The sequence below is a fragment of the Papio anubis genome, chromosome 1 (assembly GCF_008728515.1).
Source record: "Papio anubis isolate 15944 chromosome 1, Panubis1.0, whole genome shotgun sequence".
In the NCBI taxonomy this organism is placed as follows: domain Eukaryota; kingdom Metazoa; phylum Chordata; class Mammalia; order Primates; family Cercopithecidae; genus Papio; species Papio anubis.
In genome coordinates, this window is record NC_044976.1 from 103,428,548 (window position 1) to 103,452,417 (window position 23,870).

A 23,870-nucleotide genomic window follows, 5' to 3' on the forward strand; every position below is an offset into this window, starting at 1 on the left:
ATGAGATTTATATTTATTCTTTATGTGAGACCACATGTCATAGCCATGGATTTCATCATCATTTAGAATGTGATGATATTTAGATATAACTTGTTTAAACCTTTAAAATGATTTTTAGCTTTAGCAAAGTAATATATGTTCAAATTTGAAATAATCATATAGTCCCTTTCTATAACAAGATGAACAGAAGAGTTTAATAAGTTAATTTTAAAGATACAATTTAAAATTAAAATTAGAAAAGGATATATAAGATTAAATGTATTTAAAGATTTGCAGGGTTTTATGAAAAATATGACATATTGAAAGACAATAAAGACATATTTAATAAATTGATAAATAATACATGTTTATGCAAAAGGTATATAATGTAAAAAAAGTGTTCACCAAATTAACATATACATTTAAATCAATGTCAGTTTTTAAAATCCCAATTTTTTCACACAAATTGATACGCTTTATCTAAAATACTATGTAAAAAATATGTGAGAAGATAAATAGCAAAGAAGAATTCATCAAAACTTAAGTAGAATAAAAATGTAGAAAAAATTGTCTCACACATATTAATTTACATTTTAAAATTACAGCACTATAATAGGGCGGTCATGTTTGGTGAGACAGATCAAAATAATAGAATAAAAAGAGCAGAACTGAGGCATAGATTTACAGAAATTCTTTATATAAAAGTTGGCATTTTAGAATTTTAAAATATTTTAAGTAAGCATCAGTGCATATTTTTAAGATCTCAAATTAAACACAGATTTTATAAATAATATATACATATAAATGCAAAACAACAATCATAAGGTAAAATATTGATATATTTTATTAAATTTTCTTTTCAAAATTATGTACATAGAGATATTAAATGTGATTTTTAAAAAGTAACAAATTTACAATGAGAATATACTGGAAGACATAAATATAAAGGAGTTATTAGTAAATATATTGAAAGACATTTGTAAAATACAAAAATATAAAGAAACATGATAGGAAAAAGGCAAACTGTCTTAACAGTTAATTCTCAGAAAAGGAAATGTCACTTACTTGAAGGTGGCGGAATCAAGAAAATGTTCAAGCATCATCTGTTTTCTAACAGTTTCATAGGCTCTCGGCCAACTCCAACTTGATATTCAGGTGCCACTTGCATTAATGGCATCAAAAAGTCTAATTTACCTGTTCCTCTTGTTGTAACTATCCTAGTTAATCCTTCATCTATTCACTGATACACACTTAATAGCGTCTAAGTTTGCCTGTAGATAAGGCCAACCTTACCTGGTTTAACTCCCATGAGGAATTTTCTTTTTTAATAGCTCAGGAACCTGGTAATTTGTTCCATGAAGGACAAAACTCTTGACATGTAAAATTGTAAAAAAAACAAAAAAAAACAAAAAAAAAACACTTCAATACACACACCCATAAATGGGTTTAAAGATTGAACAAATTTGGAAGTGTATACTGAATTAGTAAAATGATAAAACACAGTTTCTTATATTAGGATGAATAATGTACTCTTAGTTTAGTATTTAAACTTTTCTGTAATCTCAGATTAATTTTACTTTCTATAAAGGATGTTGAATTATATATAATTCTTCTGACACTAAGCTAGTATTATAATAAAATAATTAATTATAAACTATTCCAAAGGCCAACCATGCTTAGTGGAATGGCTCAACCCACAAATTCTCAATTCACATATTAAACCTGAGAGTTGAAATAATTCAATATCCAATTCCAGTTTGTGTTAATTATCCTTGTTCTTTTTTCCAAATACAATCTGACTACTTCTTTCTCACAGAACTGGCCACATTGTCCTGCAATCTAGACTTTGAGACACTTGAAAGAGGGTATAGTCTTCCCATCTCAGCACCTATTCTCATGTCTAGCACAGATAAGGAGCTAAAAAATGTTTCAAGGATAAATGATAGTATAAAAAGTCATTACTAAATTTGTCTTAGTTATCTGTTTTTTCATATGCATATGTAAATAAAAATAATGTATTTGAGCTAATTTAAGCAAAAAGAAGAACCTCATCAGGAAGTTATACTCAAAGTCAAGCAAGCAGCTGGGACTCAGAATCTATTTGGGGCCAATGCTCAAGGCTCAAGTCATAGTTTCCTGTTTTTATCTCTTATTTATTCTCTAGCCTGCCTATCTCTTTCATTCTTATTCTTGTATGTTAATTTTTGACATTTGACTTAAAAATGGTAATTGCAATTTCCTAACATGCATATTAGTTTTTGTGAGGTACAGTTCTCCCTGTTTACCAAAGCATAGAGCAAATTTGGGCAGAGGGCCATTATTAGCTCAATTTGGATGATATACGAGGTAATGTTTATGAACTTAGCTGCCGTCACTGTACCTGAGACACTGGAAGAAGGAGAGAATATTCCTAAAACTTGGGGTCACATCTCAGCAGGGAGAACACCGTGCAAACATATGCTGGAAAACACTTCATTGTGTCATTTCTACAAGTCTTATACCTGTTTTTGTTCCAGGGCTATCTTTCCAAGAACATTTGTGTAGCAAGAAATCCTGAAAGATAGCAATAGTGTTTTCCTATCAGAAAACACTACCAGGGCAGAGGGTAGTTTTGTTTCCTGACAAACGTAGTAAAAAAACAAAAAACAAAAAACAAAAAAACCCCACAAAAAACAAAAAACAGTGTTTTCAGGGCAAGAGTCTGGCAGGTATGCTAGTAGCATTGTTATAAAATTAGGATTTTCTTAAGTTAAGGGTTCCTCAGCTATGACACTCACCTGTTTTGTGTTTAGCATCCATCTGGGGTGACTTCAGCATCACCCTTAAGGGACTTAGACAAGAAAGGTAACTGATGTGAAGATGAAGTAAGAGCTGCCTGTTGTACTGTGAGTCATAAAATCCTTTTCTTCTGACCCAGGAGTTTCATGTCTTCTGCCAGATCCATGAGACTGTGGCAGTCCAAGTTATTGCTAGAAAGTTTGATAAAATCTCTAATTATCCATAGCTCTTGACAAAATACACTCATTCAGTTAATTCTTTCTACAGTACAGTTCTACTAATAATGGCACAACAGAAATTTCTTTACAATTTCTATTTCTTTTATTCAATTTGAAATTTGCTTTCAATTGGAAGCATGTTTTACTCATAAAGTTATTCGTAACCACGAAAATAAAATGACAGTAAATGTATTTTATCAAAGCAATAATAACAGTGTATTTATGCAAATTTGATAAAATCAATTTCATGAAATAAAATTGTGGTATACGGAAATAGTTTTATTGATGAAATGTTTTCTTCTTATGTGGGACCGTTGCTACAAAATTGATGCATGCTTTCTAGTGAGAAAGAATTGCACTCCTCCCCTCTCTTTTTATTTTAACAAGTATCCCTAAATATATGTCTAGAGGAGAGTAATGCTTTAGTCCTTTGATAGTATTTCCTGAAATATTTTGGAAATTTTTTCATTAGAATTGCTTTCAGAGATAAAAGAATATTTATTAGCATGTCCAATTATAATAATTTTTCTAAGGTATATTTTATATTTAGTAACTGTCAGTACCCATTAAGAATAAAATCTAATAATGAAGATGGATTATTAATTTAATTAATAGCATTAAGGCACAAGGGCAATATTTTTTTCCTCTTGACTGATGAAATTATTTTTCATTTCCATAAACTGTTAGAACAATATTAAGCACATACTTATAAAAATAGTGGGAATTTAATTAAAGATTTTTTTGATTCATTAACTTGTCAACATTGTGACTTTTTCTTTTTTTTTAAACGGAGTTTCGCTCTTGTTGCCCAGGCTGCAGTCTGGAGTGCAATGGCAGGATCTCTGCTCACCGCAACCTCCACCTCCCGGGTTCAAGTGATTCTTCTGCCTGTAGCTGGAATTACAGGCATGCGCCACCATGCTCGGCTAATTTTTTGTTATTTTTAGTAGAGACGGGGTTTCTCCATGTTGATCAGGCTTGTCTCGAACTTCCAACCTCAGGTGATCCACCACTCTCAGCCTCCCAAAGTGCTGGGATTACAGGTGTGAGCCACCACGCCCGGCGAAATCTTAGTTCTTTTGAGCACAGAAGTGATTCAAATAGAAGTAGTTAAGTGACCTTGGGAAACTTGCTTAGTAGTTTTGAGCTACTATTTTTTATGTTAAATGAAGGTGATCCTAACTTATATCAATGTTTTAGATATTGAATTAAAATAACATATGAAACACGTGGCACAGAAAATATACAACACATTATTTATCTATTAACAATGGTGTAGTTTTGCAATTCTTGGCATTTTATGCAATCTAAGATAAAAAAGAGTTAAAATTGTAGTAGGTGAGAAGTTGAGAAATAAAAGAATGGTTCTCTTATAGCTACTGGTAGGCTTTGAGTCTCACTAGTTTCTAGGACAGGGCTTAAGAGAATATATTTCTTTTGCTTCAATCACGTAAGAGAAAATTCAATAGAATCCTTGGAGAATTTGACATCTGTTACATGAAGATAGAAGAATAAAATACTTGGGGCAGAACTCAGGCTATTGTCACCATGGAGGAAAGTGAAGTTGTTCTACGTGGTATCCTGCACCTCCAGAGTGTGGGAGGGAAAAGGATGTCTATGTTTCCTGAAACAAATTGTATCACATATAAGAGAGAAATCTTCAGGTGGGGTTTAAATCCTGTCCGAGGGAGTTATGTGGAGAAGTGAATTAATACTAGCTGTGAAAATCTGGTGATATACATTGGATGCTAATGGGATCCAAAAGCTATAAATCAGTTGAGATGCAGTTGCCAACATTAAACAATTGAAACCCCTGCAAGTGAGAAGTCCCTAAATACGAGGTTTCCCACAAAACCAAGAAGGTGCCCCATGAGAGGAAAAAGATGCTGTAAATGTCTTCTAATTCAAAACCAAAACCAAAACCAAAAAACAAAAAACAATGACATCAACTCATGGAAATGGCAAACAGGCAATCATCTTCATTCCTTTATCTCTTGTCCTTTCTCAAATTTAACACGAGAGAAATCAGACACAGCCAGCTACGGAAATACAACAGAATGCAGAAGAGGACAAATGGAGAAAAGATAGCTTTGCCACTCTTTCTCAGATTCAAGTTAGGGGAATAAAAATAATTAATTTTTTAAAAATATTGGAATATATCCACATAAAGAGGCTTTATCATGAGTTAATTACTCATATAAACATGGATCTATTTATAAACTCTCTTCCGTTTCATTGTTCTATGTTTTTCTGTCTTTGCAGTAATATCATAATGTTCTTATCGCTAAAATGTTTAATGTTGGCTTGACTATTTTTAGGCTTTATCATTTTCAAATAAATATTTATTTCAGCTTATTAGTTTACATAAAAACTAATATATTTTAGTCATTAATAACTAGTGTCATAGATGTATGTCACATATACAAAATACAATATTACGAGAGTACTACTTGATGAATTATCACCAAGTAAACACACTAAGGTAACCTCCACACAAATTCAGCTTGAGAAACTCTAAATCTATATTCTCACTCTTTCCCAATGACGATCTCTTTCCTCCTCCCTTCAAGCAACTTCTATCTTCATTTCTAACATTTTAAAATTTTGCAGGTTTTCCATTTAAATCTTATAAATAAAATCATACATTATTACTTTTTCTTTTTCTTGGATTCTATTGGTTAACATTTAGTCTCTAGGATCTCTTTTAATGTTCTTACTAGTGTGTTCGTTCCATTACTGTGTAGAATATGGTGTAGTTTTAAGTATCTATTACAGTGTTTATGGATATATGGACTGTTTCTAGGTTTGGAATATTTTGAGTAATGCTGCCAACTGTAAAGATAATTTGGTGTACTTATGTGTACATTTCCCTGGGGTATAGACCTCGAAATAAAACCCCTACATCATAAACTATGTCCACATTCAACTTTAGTGATTCTGCTAATCAGTTTTCAAAATATTTTTGTCAATTTCTACTTCCATCTGCAGTGTATGAAAGGTTGTTAGTGAACACTATTGACAACGCTTGACATTATTTTTCTCATAATATTTTCCTACTATTGAAGGTAGGATATAGTATATCATTAAAATAGTATATATTAGCTTACTTACCAAATTATAAGCATATTTTGAGTATTTTTTTTCTTAGGTTTATTGACCATTTGGATATTGTTTACAGGAAATATGTTTAAGACTCTTCCATATTTTTTATCTGTCTTTTTCACAGTTTCTATTAGTATTTATTTATTGTACATATGTATCTTTTAAGATATGTATTGAAAATGCATTTTTACATTATGTCTTTCCTTAACAATGTCTTTTTGTGGGAGGTTAAAATCGATTTTAAAAAAATTGTGGGCACATAGTTGGTGTGTATATTTGTGGGGAACATGAGATAGTTTGGTACAGGCACACAATGTGTAAAAATCATCAAATTCTTAATAGAATATTTTGATAATTAGAAGTTTACAGTTTTAATATAGCTTAAATTGAAGTTTTCTTTACTACAGCACTCATGTTCAGTTTAAGAAATCTTTATCTACAAAGAGTGATATATTCTTCTACTTTTCTCTTTGAAGCTATGTTACTATTTTTTTCTTATTGTGAGAAAATGGTTACATAATAAAGTATAATATTTTTCCAGCTACAAAGATCTTTAGGATTTGATCCTTGTTTGAACTACTTTCTATTTAATTTAAGGAAAGTGAAAGAGTCTTAATTAGCTGTACTGACATCATTTAAAAGAATGAAAATATGGATCAATATGAGACTGCCAGGAATTTATGTTGTATATAATACTCTACTTTTTGTCGACATTGTTCAGTGTACTAACTTATAATTGACCTACAGCTGTATCAACAAGTTCAAGCTAGTTATATATCTCCGAGGCGGTTAGCAAGTTATAAAGGCTGGAGAGACCCAGAGCTGATAGTTCCACTGTGCTAATGTGGACTGCACCCATTTAAGTTTATTTCTCATGGTTCTGGGGTGTGTGTGTGTGTGTGTGTGTGTGTGTGTATAGAAGTATTGGTAGCTTTGCCTGGGAATTGTGAGACCTCTGGCATGCTGTTCCTGTATTGTACCTTTTTAAAACCTAAAATTCTACCTTTCTTCTAAACTTGGTGCTAGGTCAAGACTAAGACTATGAAATTATCCTATTTCATCCTTATGTTAACCAAGAGCCAATACGAGACTTCTAGACAACTTTGGAGATAGGCATAGATGTGCCCAAGTTTGGCTTCAAGCAAACTCTAGTTTATTCAATGCTTCCAAGTATCAAGTATTTATATTTATGCTTTTGGAGGCTGTATTTTTGGGGCTTATACTTTAATTCTTAATGTATCTTCAACACCTTGGTTATCAAATTAACTGGTGCAATGTGATTCTAGAAAATAGCAGCAATATTCATATTTTAAATATCTCACCAATTTAATATTTCTACAAATTAAACAATCTTATAAGTCTGAATTTCATATTTTAATTTTCTCTTTATTTAAGAGTATATATCTGAAAAATTATGAAAAAGACAATCATTGGTATGACACAATTCTGCAATTCTATGTATTGCACAGAATTTATATATGCAGCTCTGCATATATAAAAATCAAATTGAAAATTTAGTAATTTCTTGGTAATTTATCCAAGCAGCCTCCAAGAATGAGTTGTAATGTAGGTCACACACAAACTGAAACTTGCCGGGGCATAAACAATATTCTCAATTTTGTGCTTTATCCAATAGATAAGTAACAATGCACCTTGAGATTCATAAGTGTTTTTCCACAAGAGTTTTATATGTTCTAAACAGTCTTGAGAACAGAAGAGGGAAGCACAGAAAGGCACACTGTAATTGTTAAATGAGGAAGCAAACATTCATCCTGAGCTCAAAATAATATTCTTAAAAGTATCAATTTATGAAAAAGAATATTACTTCCATTAACTACTTTACATATTAAAACTTTGCAGCTCTTCAGACAGTAATTTAGTAAAATGTTTAGTAACTAGTGTAATAGTGTCAAAATTTTCAAAATAAAGTCGTGCAACTCCACATAATCTAAAAACAAGCAAATTACATCTATCTTTTTTTTATTTTTTTATTTTATTTTATTTTTTTTTATTTTTTTATTTTTTTTTATTTTTTTTTGAGACTGAGTCTGGCTCTGTCGCCCAGGCTGGAGTGCGGTGGCCGGATCTCAGCTCACTGCAAGCTCTGCCTCCCGGGTTCACGCCATTCTCCTGCCTCAGCCTCCCGAGTAGCTGGGACCACAGGCGCCCGCCACTTCGCCCGGCTAAGTTTTTGTACTTTTAGTAGAGACGGGGTTTCACCGTGTTAGCCAGGATGGTCTCGATCTCCTGACCTCGTGATCCGCCCGTCTCGGCCTCCCAAAGTGCTGGGATTACAGGCTTGAGCCACCGCGCCCGGCCACATCTATCTTTTGCTATGTATTAGGGTTTATGACTAAACCAGAAAATTATGAAGTTGGTTCAAGTAGGAGCAGGTTATGCAGCAGGTATTCTGCATAAAAAGTAATACCTAAAATATTTGGAGATGTAATGCACCAGAAAGAAATACTCATGACACTGAAAAGTAGCACTTCTACTGCTGATATGGACATATACTAGTGTCACAGGCTCCTTGGAGTGTAGCTTCACCAGCTGGAAACTTTTGTGGCTGGTGGTGCCTTCTGCCTGAGTATTGATCACACCTGCTGGGCTTGTTCATCCCACACAGCCAAGCAGGCTGCGCTCAGCTTGCACTATCGACCCAGATTTCATACCCGTGAAGGTGGAGCTAGGTACATAGTGGCAAGGGTGTGTGGCCGAGCAAGTGCAGGGTCTAGCCACTGCACATAGCCAGGCATGCCACTGCTGCAGCAGGGCAGGCAAGCTCCAGGTGCCAGCACAGGTGCTGGCTCTGTGCAAGGTTGTGGCTGGACAAGATGTATTGCATGAGACTTCTGCTGCAGGCATCTGCATCTACATCTGGACAAGGGGAATGTGGTGGTTCCTAGAAGCTTGGAGACACAAGAAACTACAGAGCCCTGAAGAGGGCATCACAACCCTGGCTCTAGGATCCTCTAGGTCTGGGCTCTCCAAAGGGTCTTCTCTCCTTCTTGTTGCCTGCAAGATGGAGAGCAGTCGGGGGTGGGAGGGCATGTTTCAGCCCTGTTTGTATTACAGCTTTTTCAGTCCTGCCATTCAGTGGAACCCAAATTATTGTCCTGCATCCAGGAAGATTGACGTATGCAAACAACTGGAGGGTGAACAAGGTGGAGAGGAACATCATTGAGTGATGAAACAGCTTTCAGGAGACCTGTAGTGGGTATCTCCTTTCTGCAGGCAGGTCATCCCAGTTAAGTGTCCAGCTTTCAGCAGAGAACAGACCCACAGCAGGTAGCTCTTTTCCACAGGCAGGTCGTTCTGATAAGTGCCCAGCTTTCAGTGGAGAGCATACCCATAGTGGGTAGCAGGTCATCCCAGTGAGTGTCCAGCTCTCAGCAGAGAGGAGACCCTCAGTGGGTAGCTCCTTTCTGCAGGCAGGGGATCCCAGCATCTGTCCTAGTCTGACTGAGTCTGGGGTTTTTATGGGCTCAGAAGGAAGTGCATGTGGATTGATCCATGGGTGATTATGGGTGGGCCTGGAAAAAGGACCATAAGTTCTCACTCTGGGACATGGACCCCACCTGGAACTGGCAGCCTGGACCCAAGACTTCAGGCAGTCCCTGGTTTAAAGGTGCAGTTTTACCAGCAATCCACCCCTTTCGACCCAGAAACCTGTCTGCCTCCTGCCAACATAAATATGACATCCACGGTGCCCATGTGTTCGTGTCAAGAAGCGCCTGAAGGCCCATGCCAGCCCATCCTCAGCCCCACCTGGGGCTCCCTCCCATGCTTGTCAGTGTCCAAAGTCCAGAGGGGGGCAACGACACAGGGAGCTGGCATGTCAGCACCAGCCTGAGCATGCACACACTCGGCCAGGTTGCAAGAGCACTCAGACGGAGCCATAACTTCACTGTGCCCCCAGAGCAAGCACTGAGACTGGGGAGAGGCCAGTGAGCAGGAACAGGCACTACCGAGTGTGACAGAGCAGGGGGCTTCCAGGGTCTCTAAGAGGGCAGTGATGCCCAGGTCCAGAGCCACAGCTGAGCAGCTGCAGCTACGCCCAGGAGTGCGGCGCTTCTGCTCCACCAACTCAGTAGAGGGCTGAACTCCTGACTTTTGTCAGTTCCCGCTGGCTCCGAGTAGCACCTAACCCACGCTGCAGACAGCATCTTCACTGTGGCTGCATCAGACAGGCCACTCTTGCAATTAGTAGTTTATTGAAACAATGCTAATTTTGGATAATACTGAGGCCCCCCATAGCAATTTATAAAAGTTATAAAGTATCAGCAGACACTCTGTGGCAGAGCTGGAAAAGGGAATATGTTTTGGAGAGACTTTAAATGTACATTATTTTTCATATGGTTGTGAAACACAGACCCACTAAACATTTTAACATTTATGTGAATATCCCAGGATTAGGAGCTTCGTACATGATAAATGATGCATACATAAATGCTTAATAAATTAGTTAATGTATTAATTAATGATAATTAGCTTTTATGGGTGTAAAAAGTTCAGATAGACTTATAATGAAAGATAAAGGCAAAATATTAGTATATTAGGTAATTTATATTCAAGGTATTCTTCAATAGTGCCTTTTTAAGAAACATTATTCTTTTATAATTAAATAAAAATAATTATTTGGGTAAGGTTGTTAATCTCTGTTTCATTCAGTTAGTCCCTAATTAGGTAAAGTTGAATATTTTGACAAGGTCATTTGTAAAACATCTCCATTTAACTCTTGGAAAATTGATTAAATTACAACATAACTACAAAATAAAATAAATTCTAAAGTACTGCATAATGCAAAATAAGATAAACAGGTAAACTTAAAATATTGTCTTTAAGATAAAATATTTCTTTTGATTATTTAAATAATACATATTAATAAAGAAAACATTACACTATATGATTACCTTGATCACATTAACATATGTTTGCTTTCTGTGTTTTCTAGGTTATTATCATATTAAGCCAAGGATAATGAATTTTATTGTCATCCTTTTCATGCCTCTTACACAGAAATGTTGTGCTTCAATTAACGTATCAAAACAGATTATTTATTTTTAAAAATAACCATTTTCGTCTTTTTCTTTCTTATATCTACTTGATAAAATACCAATTTAAGAGTTATATATTCTAGAGAGTGGATATAATTTTTTTCCCAGGCTAACGAAGCAATTGATCAAGTTAAGTTTTAATGAAATCAAGCAGCAGATACTAATAACTTTGTACAAAATGCTTGGTTACAGAAAGGATGTGAAGCCCATATTTCCACTGGAAAATTACAGATATACTTGTAGCTTTATGATTTGAAACACCTCTTTTCACTCTTAAAATACATAACCAAATAATCACTGATTTCAGGGAGGGAAAATTATCTTGAAAGACACAACTCATTAAGTTAAAACACTACAGAAATTTAAGAGAGAAAAAAAGACTACTTATTATTCTGTCATCTGCTTAGTATTTTCTGAAATGTGTAAACTCTTCTCCATGGATAGTTGAAAAGGACAACAAGGTGATCATTTTAACCCATGCATAGGAAAACGTTGCATTTGTTTACTAAATGAATAACAAAGATTTTTAAACCAAGGAGATCTAACATAAGCTTTTATTCTGCATATTTTTTTATAAGCAGTATGTCTCACACATGCAGTCAGAAAAGGCAAATTATTGGATCAGAAAATCTTAACCTTACTACAGTTTCTCATGTTCAACAGCATCATGCTATTTCTGATGGAATACCTCCAGGCCTGGTGCTGAAGAGTAAAACTCTAGGCTTCGTTGTTAAAAGTATATGATGGATAATTAGTGTGGTTGAAAGAACTCTGCCTTCACTGTGACAAAGACTTCCTCTTTGACCAAAATTTAGTCAGGTGACTCTGAGGCCTCTGCTCCACTAGGTCTCAACCTTGGGCTTCTGTCTTCACCTTTGTCAAATTCATTGAGAGCAAGAATCCTAAGCCAATTTAACAAGAAATCTTCACTGTTGATATCTGATCATCCTGGCCTGCTTTAAACAGAGATTCTAAGTGTGTTTAACAAAAACCCTCTCTCCTTGATGTCTCCTTTTAGTAATTTCCATCCATTGATTCCCTCACCGTGCTGTCAGTTATATTCTGTTTTTCTTTGCCATATTCAAAGCTGAGCCTCACCTTAATTTCCTATTGCAATATTTCTATCGCAATAGTCTAAACTAAAGTTTTCCCTACTGTTTCAGCAAGTGTCAGAATAATTTTTTTTTTTTTTTTTTTTTTTTTTTTTTTTTTAGCGAGGAAATTTTCCCCATTGACATATGGAAACAAAGAAGAGAGTCTATAAACAAGCTCTAAAATGCATTATACCATAATATAAAATGTAAGAAAAGATACTGTCATATATGATAATTCTAACACGTTTTAAAAGAAAGCAATAAGACAAAGTAATATGGAATAGTAAGACATAGAGTTCATCATAGATACAGGAAAATATCATGTGCTTGTGTAGAGCAGAGTGAATTTACCATAAATAAGAACAGAATCTCATGATTATTAACTATGTGTTTTGATTATTCAATATTAAAACATTATCACAAACATTCTCTCATTTTTTAACAAAAAATTTTGTCTAATAATAGAGAATGTGTTTGGCTTGTTTCCCCTAAAGAAAGTGTTTACCTATAAATTAATTAATTTCTGAACTAATTAATTAGTTTCTAACTAATTAACAGGACTTTGATTTGTTGATTAATATCCTTGTTCCTATATTTAATATGCATAATTATTTATATCACCTACTGAAGGGAGAAGTTTCTCAGGTGAAATCCAAGAACTATTGCAAACACGTCAATAATCATTAATATCAATATACCGTTGATCCTACTTTATTTATAAACTAGTAGTAATACACTAGAATATTCATTTAATTTTACATGTACTTCATCAGAGCATAATTTTAGATCTCTGATTTAAATGAAGAATAGAATGAGTGTTAGAAAAGATGAACATTTTTATACCAAAATTTATTGCCAGTTTTAACAAAACATTTCCAGTAAAATCATCTGGAAATAGTTTGAGAAAATAGTCATGAAACAAATAACAACAAAAATCTCCATGACTGTGAAAATACAATATAGCAAGAGTTGGCAAGTCTCTAAAAAACAACATGGGGTCTACATGTTTTTACTTAAGCATGTGGGACATGACGTTATTATACTATACATAAAAAAATTAACCAGAAATAAGAGGACTTTGTCTTCTGGCAACCCAAGCATGAAATCTTAGATTTAGGAGACAAACTCAAATCTGTTTCATAATCATGGAAATTTCCATAGCAGTACATCAGAAAATGTTGGATATATGCTCAGCTTGGTGCTATGTAGAAGCTTAAGTTATATTTTTGGTTGGAAAATTGGTATATGACTTAACTCTGCTGTTAATCATGGATTACAGTAAGAATGTAAGGTACTAGAGAATGACAGAAGAAGCAGCTCATCCCTGCAGAGATACACAGAGATACACAAAATGACGTTCTGATTAATTTGTAGGAATAAGTTACTGTGGTTTAGTTGGCAATTTTTCAATAACTAATGAATCTGAACGTGTTCTCATAACATCACTGACTTTTAGAGCATTGTTTAAAGTATCTGAATGGGTCTTTTGTGTATATATAAAGTTTCTATTTAGTTGGCTGTTAATTCTTATAATTGATTTGTATGATATGGGTATAAAATTTTTTTACAGCTTTTCTCATTTTGGCTTGCTTTTCAATCCATTAAAGGTGCTTATTGATAAATAGGGGTTCTTAGTTTTATCACTTTTATCCTTCACAACTTGGTTAAGAAACCTTTGTCTAACTTCCAAGAATCATGGAAATATTATCTTCTGTTTTTTACAAAGTACCTTATTATTTGGCTTTCACATTTAGATTTAAAATTTATGTAGACTTAGTGTGCTATGATGTAAATTTCTAAATATTTTTTTCCAGTAGATAACCAGTGATCCAGCACAATTTAATGAAAAGATGATTCCATTGTCATTGCAACTTTGTTTTTCATAATTCAGATAAACATATATTCATGTACAATTTTAGGTTATCTATTCAGTTTCATTGTTTTATTTATGTACTTTTATACCAATATCATACTGTCTAAATTACTAAGGCTTCATAATGAATTTTAGTCTTCTTTTGCTGTTTCTGGACTTTGACATTAGCGTTTAAATCTGAACATCATACACTTAACAAGCCAGCAATCTACTAGCTATGACAAATGCAACATGAATTTGAGAACACAATTACTAGGATAACCACAGTAAAATGTCTACAGAATCATTTAGCAGAAATAAAAGAAAAAAATAAAGCAATTAAAGTAATCATAGATTTAAAAATGGATCAATAAATTGTGAATAGTCACCAAATGAAATACTATGTCATGATAAGGAATGAATCTCAACTATAAGCTATGACAAGAATAAAATCTTAATATCATATCATGAAGTCAAAAAAGCAAGCCCCAGATATAAAAATATAATATAAGAGTGTTTCATAAAGTTCAGCAAGTAATACAAATTGATAAGTATATAGACAGAAATAGATAGTGGTGTGGGGGGTATGGTGGCCTACATGAGGTCTAGGCAGGAGAGTCACTTGAGGTCAGGAGTTTGTTATAAGCCAGAGCAAGTGAGAATTTCTTCTCTATAAAATATTTACAAATTAGCTGAGTGTGGTGCCGTGTACCTGCAGTCCTAAGTACTTGGGAGGCCGGGGCAGGATGATTGCTTGAACCCAGGAAGTTTTGGTTACAGTGAGCTATGACTGTGCCATTGTATACCAACCTTGGCAACAGAGTAAAACTCAATCAATAAGGAAAAAAAAAAAAGATAAAATTGTATAAATGTATGTGGGTATATGATAAATATTTTTTGAAGAGTGAGACTATTCAAACCCCAAAATAAAAACAAACAAAAAAAATTGATGAATGGAAAGAGAACAAACATGTAGATAGATAAGATGTTATTATCCATGTAATACGTTTTTGGATATATTCTGCATTTGTTTGACAGTGTTTTTAGATACATGCATGAGTAAATGTCCAGGCATTAAAAATATTAGAATTGTTCTCTTAAAACAAAAACTATGCATAATTCAACTTTATGCCTGAGATCTAAAATAATTAACCAATTAAATAAATACATATGTTATGTAGATATTTAATTCACATCATACCAAATCCATGTTTTCCTCAGAATTTTTTTTCATGCTTGACGATACAAATGTATATTTTTAACCACATTTCTTTATTTTAAGAAATTCTTCAACCTTTCTTAATCATTGAGTTATATAACGACAAAAAGTTAGGAGTTATAAATGTAATTCACTTATAAAACTGATAATTTTATAAGAAAATCTGAATAGGATAAAAATAATTTTGAAAGTTCTAATATCTTGCTCTTTCCAAGAGGAACTTTGTGTTTAACAAGATTGAAAGTTGCAGATCTCCTCATATAAATGCAAACTAGATGTGGCACACAGAAAAGGCCATTTCCTCAAATCTAAATCTCTTTAAACATCTGATCTAATATTGAAAAAATTCCATCAGAAAAGTAACAACAAACTTTCCTATAAAGGTCAAAGAGTATCCAAAGAAAATTGAAAAAACTACACATAATTACAGACATAACAAACATTAGTTACTTTTACCAATACATTATTCTACACACAGTGTTAATTTTGCTCCCCCTGCCTTACTAACAGTTTCTGAATAAAGTGTTGATTTAAACACTTGATTCTTATAGAAAACCTAAAAGTATTGCTATTTTAAACAGGTATGTACATAATAGCATGAATACTAGTTTTCAGCAATCTCAAGTATTAAAAAAAAAAAGCCTTTGAAAAGCAATATAATTTTTGACAAGAATTGTTCCATAATGTTTGAGATACCCAAAGGATGTGTTATATTTGTATTTCTTAATCTTGCAGTTCTCCACACTAAGTATGTTATTTTCTAACAACTCTAAATCTGTACACAACAATCTGTCAACCAGAGTCATTTAATAGTTGTAAAAAGTAGAAAAAGAAGATTATCGATAAGATAATATGAACCCTCGTTGTTATTATTTTTATAGTGCCTATGAATGATTCTAACTCTGAACTCTAAATGGGTCTCTCTCTCTCTCTCTCTCTCTCTCTCTCTGATTGGTGGTCTCATCAGATTCAATGCCATCTACACAATGAAAACTCCTAGATGTACATCCTTAGTCAAGTCTCCTCTCCTAAACTCCATACCTGTAAACCTAATGATTAAATATAGATCTCCACTTAGATGCTCTGCACATTCCCCCAAAACTTGTCATAAATTTCCTCATTTTTACTAAATAGTTATTGTTATTTAATTTTTTTGGTTGCACAAAGGGAACCCAAATGCCATCTTTGACCCATTCTTTCCACTTCATACAATCTCTCCATATATTCTGTGGACTCTACTTGAAATATGTTTGTTGAATTTGACCACTTCTCACAGTATCCATAAATTTTGCTCAAGCACCATAATTTCTTAGAATTTTTACAATAGCCTAACTGGCTAAAATAATCTTTTGACCTTGTCATATTACTGTCTCCTATCCAAAGGCAGACAAAGTGATCTTTTAGAAATGTTAAGTCTTATGATGTCATACCACTGTTCGAACCTCCTTAAAAACTTCACACTTAAACTAAAAGCAAAAGTTCTTGCAAGACATCTATTCTCTCATTATCTTTGTGACCTTGTCACTTATCGCTCTACTCCTTATCCAAAAACTTCAGTTTTTTACTGTTCTGAACACACATGAAGCATTCTCCTATTTTGATCAAGCATTCTCCTATCTTGGCTCCCACATCATCCTTGAGTACTTCTTCAAGTACTAAATGATATGATGTGTCTATCATTTAACATTGGAAACGCATCCTTTATACACACACACGCACATATGTATATTATATACTTTATATCTAGATCTATATATCTCTATCATCTATCTATCTATAACCATCTATCATCTATCTATATCTACATGCCCATCTATGTCTTCATCTGTATGTCTTACATTTGTTATAAGTATATATATAGTAATTCTTTAAACTTAGATTTATTTAAAAATTCTTTAATTTGCCATTTAGGGCCTATTAAGAAACCACTTTCTTATAAATTTTCTCATGCAATACATATGAGTAAAATGTAATGAAAATGGTATGTCAGCCAGTTGTGGTGGCTTATGCATGTAGTCCCACCCCTTTGGGAGATTGAAGTGGGTGGATCACTTGAGGTCAGGAGCTCGAGACCAGCCTGGTCGACATGGTGAAACCCTGACTAAAAACACAAAAATTAGCCAGGCTTGGTAGTGTGTGCCTGTAACGCCAGCTACTTGGGCAGCTGAGGCAGGAGAATTGCTTGAAACCGGGAGGTTGCAGTGAGCTGAGATTGAGCCACTGCACTTCCGCTTGGGCAAAAAGAGTGAGACAAGCAAATACACATGCCTACTGAAAGAACTCAAAGTGGCCAAGGCTGGAACAAATGGAGAAAAACAAAAGGAAACTGTCAAATTATTTCCTAGAATGTCTGCATTATTTTACATCTCTACTGGTGATGAATGAGATATCCACTCATCCTGGTAAGGTTGTGCTCTTTGATCCCTAGATTGTACTTACTGTACATTTTCTAAAAACAATGTCTTTACGCTTTCTTGTTGTTGTTTGCTTTTTTTTTTTTTTTTTTTTTTTTTTTGAGATGGAGTCTCACTCTTTTTGCCCAGGCTGGAGTGCAATGACGCGATCTTGGCTCACGGCAACCTCCACCTCCTGGGTTGAAGCAATTCTCTTGTCTCAGCCTCCCGAGTAGCTGGGATTACAGGCATGCGCGACACGCCGATAACTTTGTAATTTACTTAGTAGAGTCGGGGTTTCTCCTTGTTGGTCAGGCTCATCTTGAACTCCCGACCTCAGGTGATGCGCCCGCCTCAGCCTCCCAAAGTGCTGAGATTACAGGCATGAGTCACCGTGCCTGGCCTGCTTTGGTTTTCAAATTTACATCACATACAGGTATTTGTATTTTATTGTATGAGATATAGAGTTACATCTATTGCCTTAACATATGGATAAATGCCAATACTATTAATCATTTTTTATTTTATTTTTCAGCAGTTAAGTCATATTACCACTGAAGTGATGAGCATTGATACATTTGATTAATGTCAACCACATTTAAAACTGTTTTCCATTCATTGCAATTATCCTTTGTTTTTTTTCTTCCTTCCTTTTCTACCTTCCTTCTTTTTCTACCTTCTATGATTTTAATTGGGTATATTATATACTTAAATTTTAACCCTTATTCAGTTATATCAATAATATAAGTTACTTTGTAATATTTTTAGTTTTTTTTTCTAGAGTTTTCAATTGTATTTTAAACTAATCTAAACCTCTCTTAAAATAACACTATTCCACTTCACATATACTGCAGTTGCCTTAACGCAGGTCATTCTCAGTACTTCCCTCCTATACATTACAACACTGTTGTCATTCATTTCACTTATTCTTATATTATAATCACGCAAAGCTGTGGGAATAACTGTTTTAGTATTACTTTAAAAACAATTATCATGTTGTTCAATTAAAAACAGAATAAGTAAATTATTTTATTCAGCCTTTATTTATCCCTTCTCAACACTCTTTATGTCAATCTGAGTTTCTGATTTTGATTGTTGCTGCCTGAAGAACTTCTTTCAACATTTCTTGTTGGGCATGCCTGCTGGCAATGGATTTTCCTGATTTTTGTTTGTTTAAGAAAGGCTTTTCCAATCACATTTACAGGATAATTTTGCCTGATATAGAATTCAAGGCTCATAGAGTTTTGTTTTTTTCTTTCCACACAAATAGTTTACTATATTCTCTCCTTGTGTGCATGGTTCTAAAAAAAAAGTACAATTTAATTATTATCCTTGTTTCTCTACATGTAAGATGTGTCCTCTGCCCCTGCACCGTCTAGTTTTTTTGTTTGAGATATTCCTCCTTGTCCTATGCTATGCCTATGTATAGATGCTGGAGTATTTATCCTGTGTTGTGTTCTCTGAGCTTTCTGGATCTGTGTTGTTTTTGTTTGTTTGTTTGCTTTGTTTTGTTTTGCTTTTCTCTGTAATTGAGTTTTTCAGTTTTTTGACCACTATTATCTCAAAGCTGTTCTTCTTCTCTTCTCTCTTCTGGTTTTCTATGTTTGCAAATGTTATGCCCTTTGAAATGATCTCACATTCAACTTTTCTTCATTTCTTTTTCTCCGTGCAGTTCAGGTTGGGAGATTTCTATTGACCAATGTGATTCTTGCTAATATTTTTATTAAAATATTAATATTTTATAATATTAAACTGGTCTGTGAGTTTACTGATGAGCCCATCAAAAGCGTAATTTGTTTCTGTTTCAATGTTTTTGATTTCTAGCATTTCCTTTTGATTCTGTCTTATCATTTCCATCCCTCTGATTACACTGTCTATCTATTCTTGCATGCTGTCTACTTTTTCCATTAAAGCCTTCAACATGTTAATCATAGGTATTTTATATTACTGTGAGATGATTCTATAATCCGTTTCATGTCTGAGTTTGGTTGGGATTCTTGCTTTGTCTATTTAGACAGTATTTTTGTCTTGCCTTTAGCATTTTTTGTTTAAAGATAAGTGTGATGTATTAATAGGAACTGACAAAAATAGATCTTTACTGTGATTTTATGCTAATATGGCTAGAAGTTGTGTTCTATTTCATATTTCCTGTAGCTGTAGGTGCTTAAAATTACTCTAATGTCTAGTACTTTTGTCTCCCTTGTGTATGGGTTTTCCTAAGAACTTCTGTCAAGTATTGTTCTTGCTATCTTGCATCTTTTAAAACTGTAATCCACTATAATGGAGCCCTGTTTGTATGGAGATAAAGTGTGGGGAAGGGGAAATATTCAATAATTTTATAAGATAATTATATGTGTTTATCTCAGTGTTTCAGTGGGTAAGTGTCCCTAGGCTGGGATATTCTCAAGCGTTTCTTATCTCCAATTTCTCTCCTTAGGTTAGACAGGAGAGCAAGAAGATCTGGGTTTTGGCAATGTTTCTTCTCCCGATAAAGTCTTTCCCCCTGTTTTCTTATGGATAACTCTCTGGATGTATTGCATCATGGTCATTTTCTTCTTTCCTAAGCCAGAGGTAACAGGGACTCTTTCTTGGCTTTTTATGATGAGAATCTGGTAATGTTCCTAGTGGTATCATTCATTCACTGTATTAATTTTGGTGTGGGGAAAATAAATAAGGCTCCCACCCTGAAGATATTTTACACTCAGCCTCCAGCAGTTCATCAAAATTATTACTAAAGTGTTACCAGTTTATTGCTCCAGCAGCTTGAACACTCAGAAGCTGTTGGAGCAGATCTCCTTCCAGGTTAGCAGATGTTGGCTATGTTTTTACTTTTTTCCTTTGGCTATTTCCAGATTTGGGTGTGGTGGTTTGCTTTGCAAGCTTCCATCTCTGATGAGTCCAAAAAGTCATTTACTTTAGTTTGTTCAGCTTAGTCTTTTTTATAAGGATAGGATGACAACTTCCAAATGTGTCTGGGCTGCTACTTATTTATTGAGATTAATGTTCTAAAGTGTTCACTCCACTAGTAGAGCTCCTGGGGACTGAGTAAAATTCAAATTCATGAGCTTCATCCAGCACGACTTTATTTAGGTTTAAAATAGTGTGCAGGGACAAGCCATGGTGGCTCATGAATGTAACTTCAACAATTTAGGAGGCTAAGGCAGGTGACTCATTTGAGCACAAGAGTTTGAGACCAACCTGAGCAACATAGCAAGATCCTGACTTTTATAAAGTAAATATCTAAATATAAATAAATAAATTAAAAAGTGTGCAGGTCAAGAAATAACATAGCATTCATTGTGTTATTCATGGTATAATTCATATGTCATGTCTTTAAGGAACCACTTTCCTTGATCATAAAATGACGTGAATGTGCATGGTGTATTAGGCCACTCTTGTGTTGCTATAAAGAAATACCTGAGACTGGCTGGGTAATTTATAAAGAAAAGAGGTTTAATTGGCTCACATTTCTGCAGACAGTAGAAGAAGCACTGTGCTAACATTTGCTTCTGGTGAGGGTCTCAGATGGCTTACAGTCATGGTGGAATGTTAAAGGGAAGCAGGTATCTCACATGGTGAGAGTGTGAGCAAGAAAGAGAGGGAGGAGGTGCCACACACTTTAAACAACCAGATCTCGTGTGAACTCACTTGTCACCAAGGAAATCGTGCTAAGCCATTTATGAGGGAACCATCCCATGATCCAAACACCTCCCACCAGGCCCCACCTCCAACAATGGGGATTATATTTCAACATGAGATCTGGAGGGGACAAATATTCAAATCACATCATATAGGTACTTCCATTCAGGGAAATAATTAGCACTGGGACTGTAACTGTCTAATGGGTTCACCTTGCCTGCTGCCTAGACAGAGCTGATTTATCAAGAAAGGGGAGTTGCAATACAGAAGGAATAATTCATGCAGAGATGGCTGTGCGGGAGACCAGAGTTTATTTTTACTCAAATCAGTCTCCCTGAGCATCAGGAGTCACAGGTTTTAAGGACAATTTGGTGGGTGGAGAGAAGCCAGTAAGCCAGGAGTGTGGATTGGTCAGGTCAGAGGTGAAACTGTAGGGAGTTGAACCTGTGCTGAGTCAGTTCCTGAGGCGGGGGGCGGAGGGGGCGGAGGGGAGGCGCACAAGATCAAATGCGCCAGTTTATCAATCTAGGTGATGACAGTTGATCCATCAAGTGCAGGGTCTACAAAATATCTTGAGCACTGGTCTTAGGTTTTACAATGCTGATTTTATTGCCAGAAGCAATTTGAGGAGCTTGGGAATCTTTTAGCCTCCCTTTGTAGCTGCATGATTCATAAAACATAATTTCTAATCTTGTGGCTAAATTGTTAGTCCTACAAAGGCAGTCTAGTCCCCAGGCAAGAAGGAGGTTTGTCTTGGGAAAAAGTTGTTATCATCTTTGTTAGAAACTATAAACTAAGCTCCTCCCAAAGTTATTTTGTCCTACATCCAGGAACAAAGAAGGGCAGCTTGGAGTTTAGAAGCAAGATGGAGTTGGTTAGGTCACATGTCTTTCACCATCTCAGTTATAATGTCGCAATCATGGTTTCAGGGCTATTTAAGCATTGATACCTAGTTAGCCACACAACTCTCACAGTGCATGTAACTAAATGTCACCTGCAGTTCACTCCGCTCCCTCAGGAATGTTATTACCCCCATTATCTGGAATGCCTTCATTGCATCAATGAAAGTTATCCTTTGCTGAATCTCAGGAATTAGTCTGATACACAGTCTTACATGCATTTTCATATATCACATGTCTAGCACAGTCTGACTCCAAAAGTATCCTAGATTTGTAACATTAAAGTAAAATTCTCATCCCTCTGACTGAACAGATCTCTCTTGGCCAAGGAGATCCCGGAATAATTTTCAAAAGTTTCCCATCTATGACAAGACAAGAGGTCAGTTGCACCTCAGGATACACTCTTCCTCACTAACCATTAACAGAATATTTTTCCTAATAGTTAAACAGAATTCAGCCCTGGAAAAAAAGAATGGAAGACTCCTACAGCGACTTCAACTTCACCAACTTCATGACACCACTGTCAGGCTCCCCTCGCTTTTCAGGATTCCTATATGACAGCTGGCCAGCTTACAGAGCATTCCTTCCTGATAAACGAGTACTGACCATGGACTTCCAGCTGGCTTACTGAGCCTGCATGAAAAGCGTCTTTTGACTTTTCATAATAGCCATTCTGACTGGTGTGAGATGGTATCTCACTGTGGTTTTGATTTGCATGTTTCTAATGATCAGTGATGTTGATTTTGCATATGTCTCTTTTTTTTTTTTTTTTTGAGAAGTGCCCATTCATGTCCTTATTGCACTTTTTACTAGGGTTGTTTATTTTGTTCTTGTAAACTGGTTCTAGTTCCTTATAGATCCTGAATATGTCAAATGCATAGTTTGCAAAAATTTTTCCCTCATTGTGCAGGTTGTCTGTTTACTCTGTTGATGGTTTATTTTGCTATGCAGAAGCTCTTAATTAGATCCCGTTTGTCAATTTTTGCTTTTGTTGCAATTGCTTTTGTAATCTTCATCATAAAATATTTGCCCATGTGTATGTCCTGAATGGTATTGCCTAGGACTTTTTCCAGGGTTTTTATAGTTTTAGGTTTTACATTTAAGTCTTTAACTCATCTTGAGTTGATTTTTGTGTATGATGTAAGGAAGGGGCCCAGTTTCAGTTTTCTACATATGGCTAGCCAATTATCCCAGAACCATTTATGATATAGGAAGTTCTTTCCCTATTGCTTGTTTTTGACAGGTTTGTCAAAGATAAGATGATTGTAGGTGTGCAGTCTTATTCCTGGGTTTTCTATTCTGTTCCATTGGTCTATGTGTCTGTTCTTGTACCAGTATCAAAGTGTTTTCGTTACTGTAGCCTTACAGTAGAGTTTGAAGTTCAGTAGCATGATGCTTCCAGCTTTGTTCTTTTTGCTTAGGATTGCCTTGGCTATTGAGCCTCTTTTTTGGTTCCACATGAATTTTAAAATAGTATTTTTCTAGTTCTGAAAAGACTCTCCATGGTAGTTTAATGGGAATATAATTGAATCTATAAATTCCTTTTATAGATATAAATTTCTTTTATAGATATTGATTCTTCCTATTCATGAGCATGGAATATTTTTCCATTTGTTTGTGTCATCTCTAATTTCTTTGAG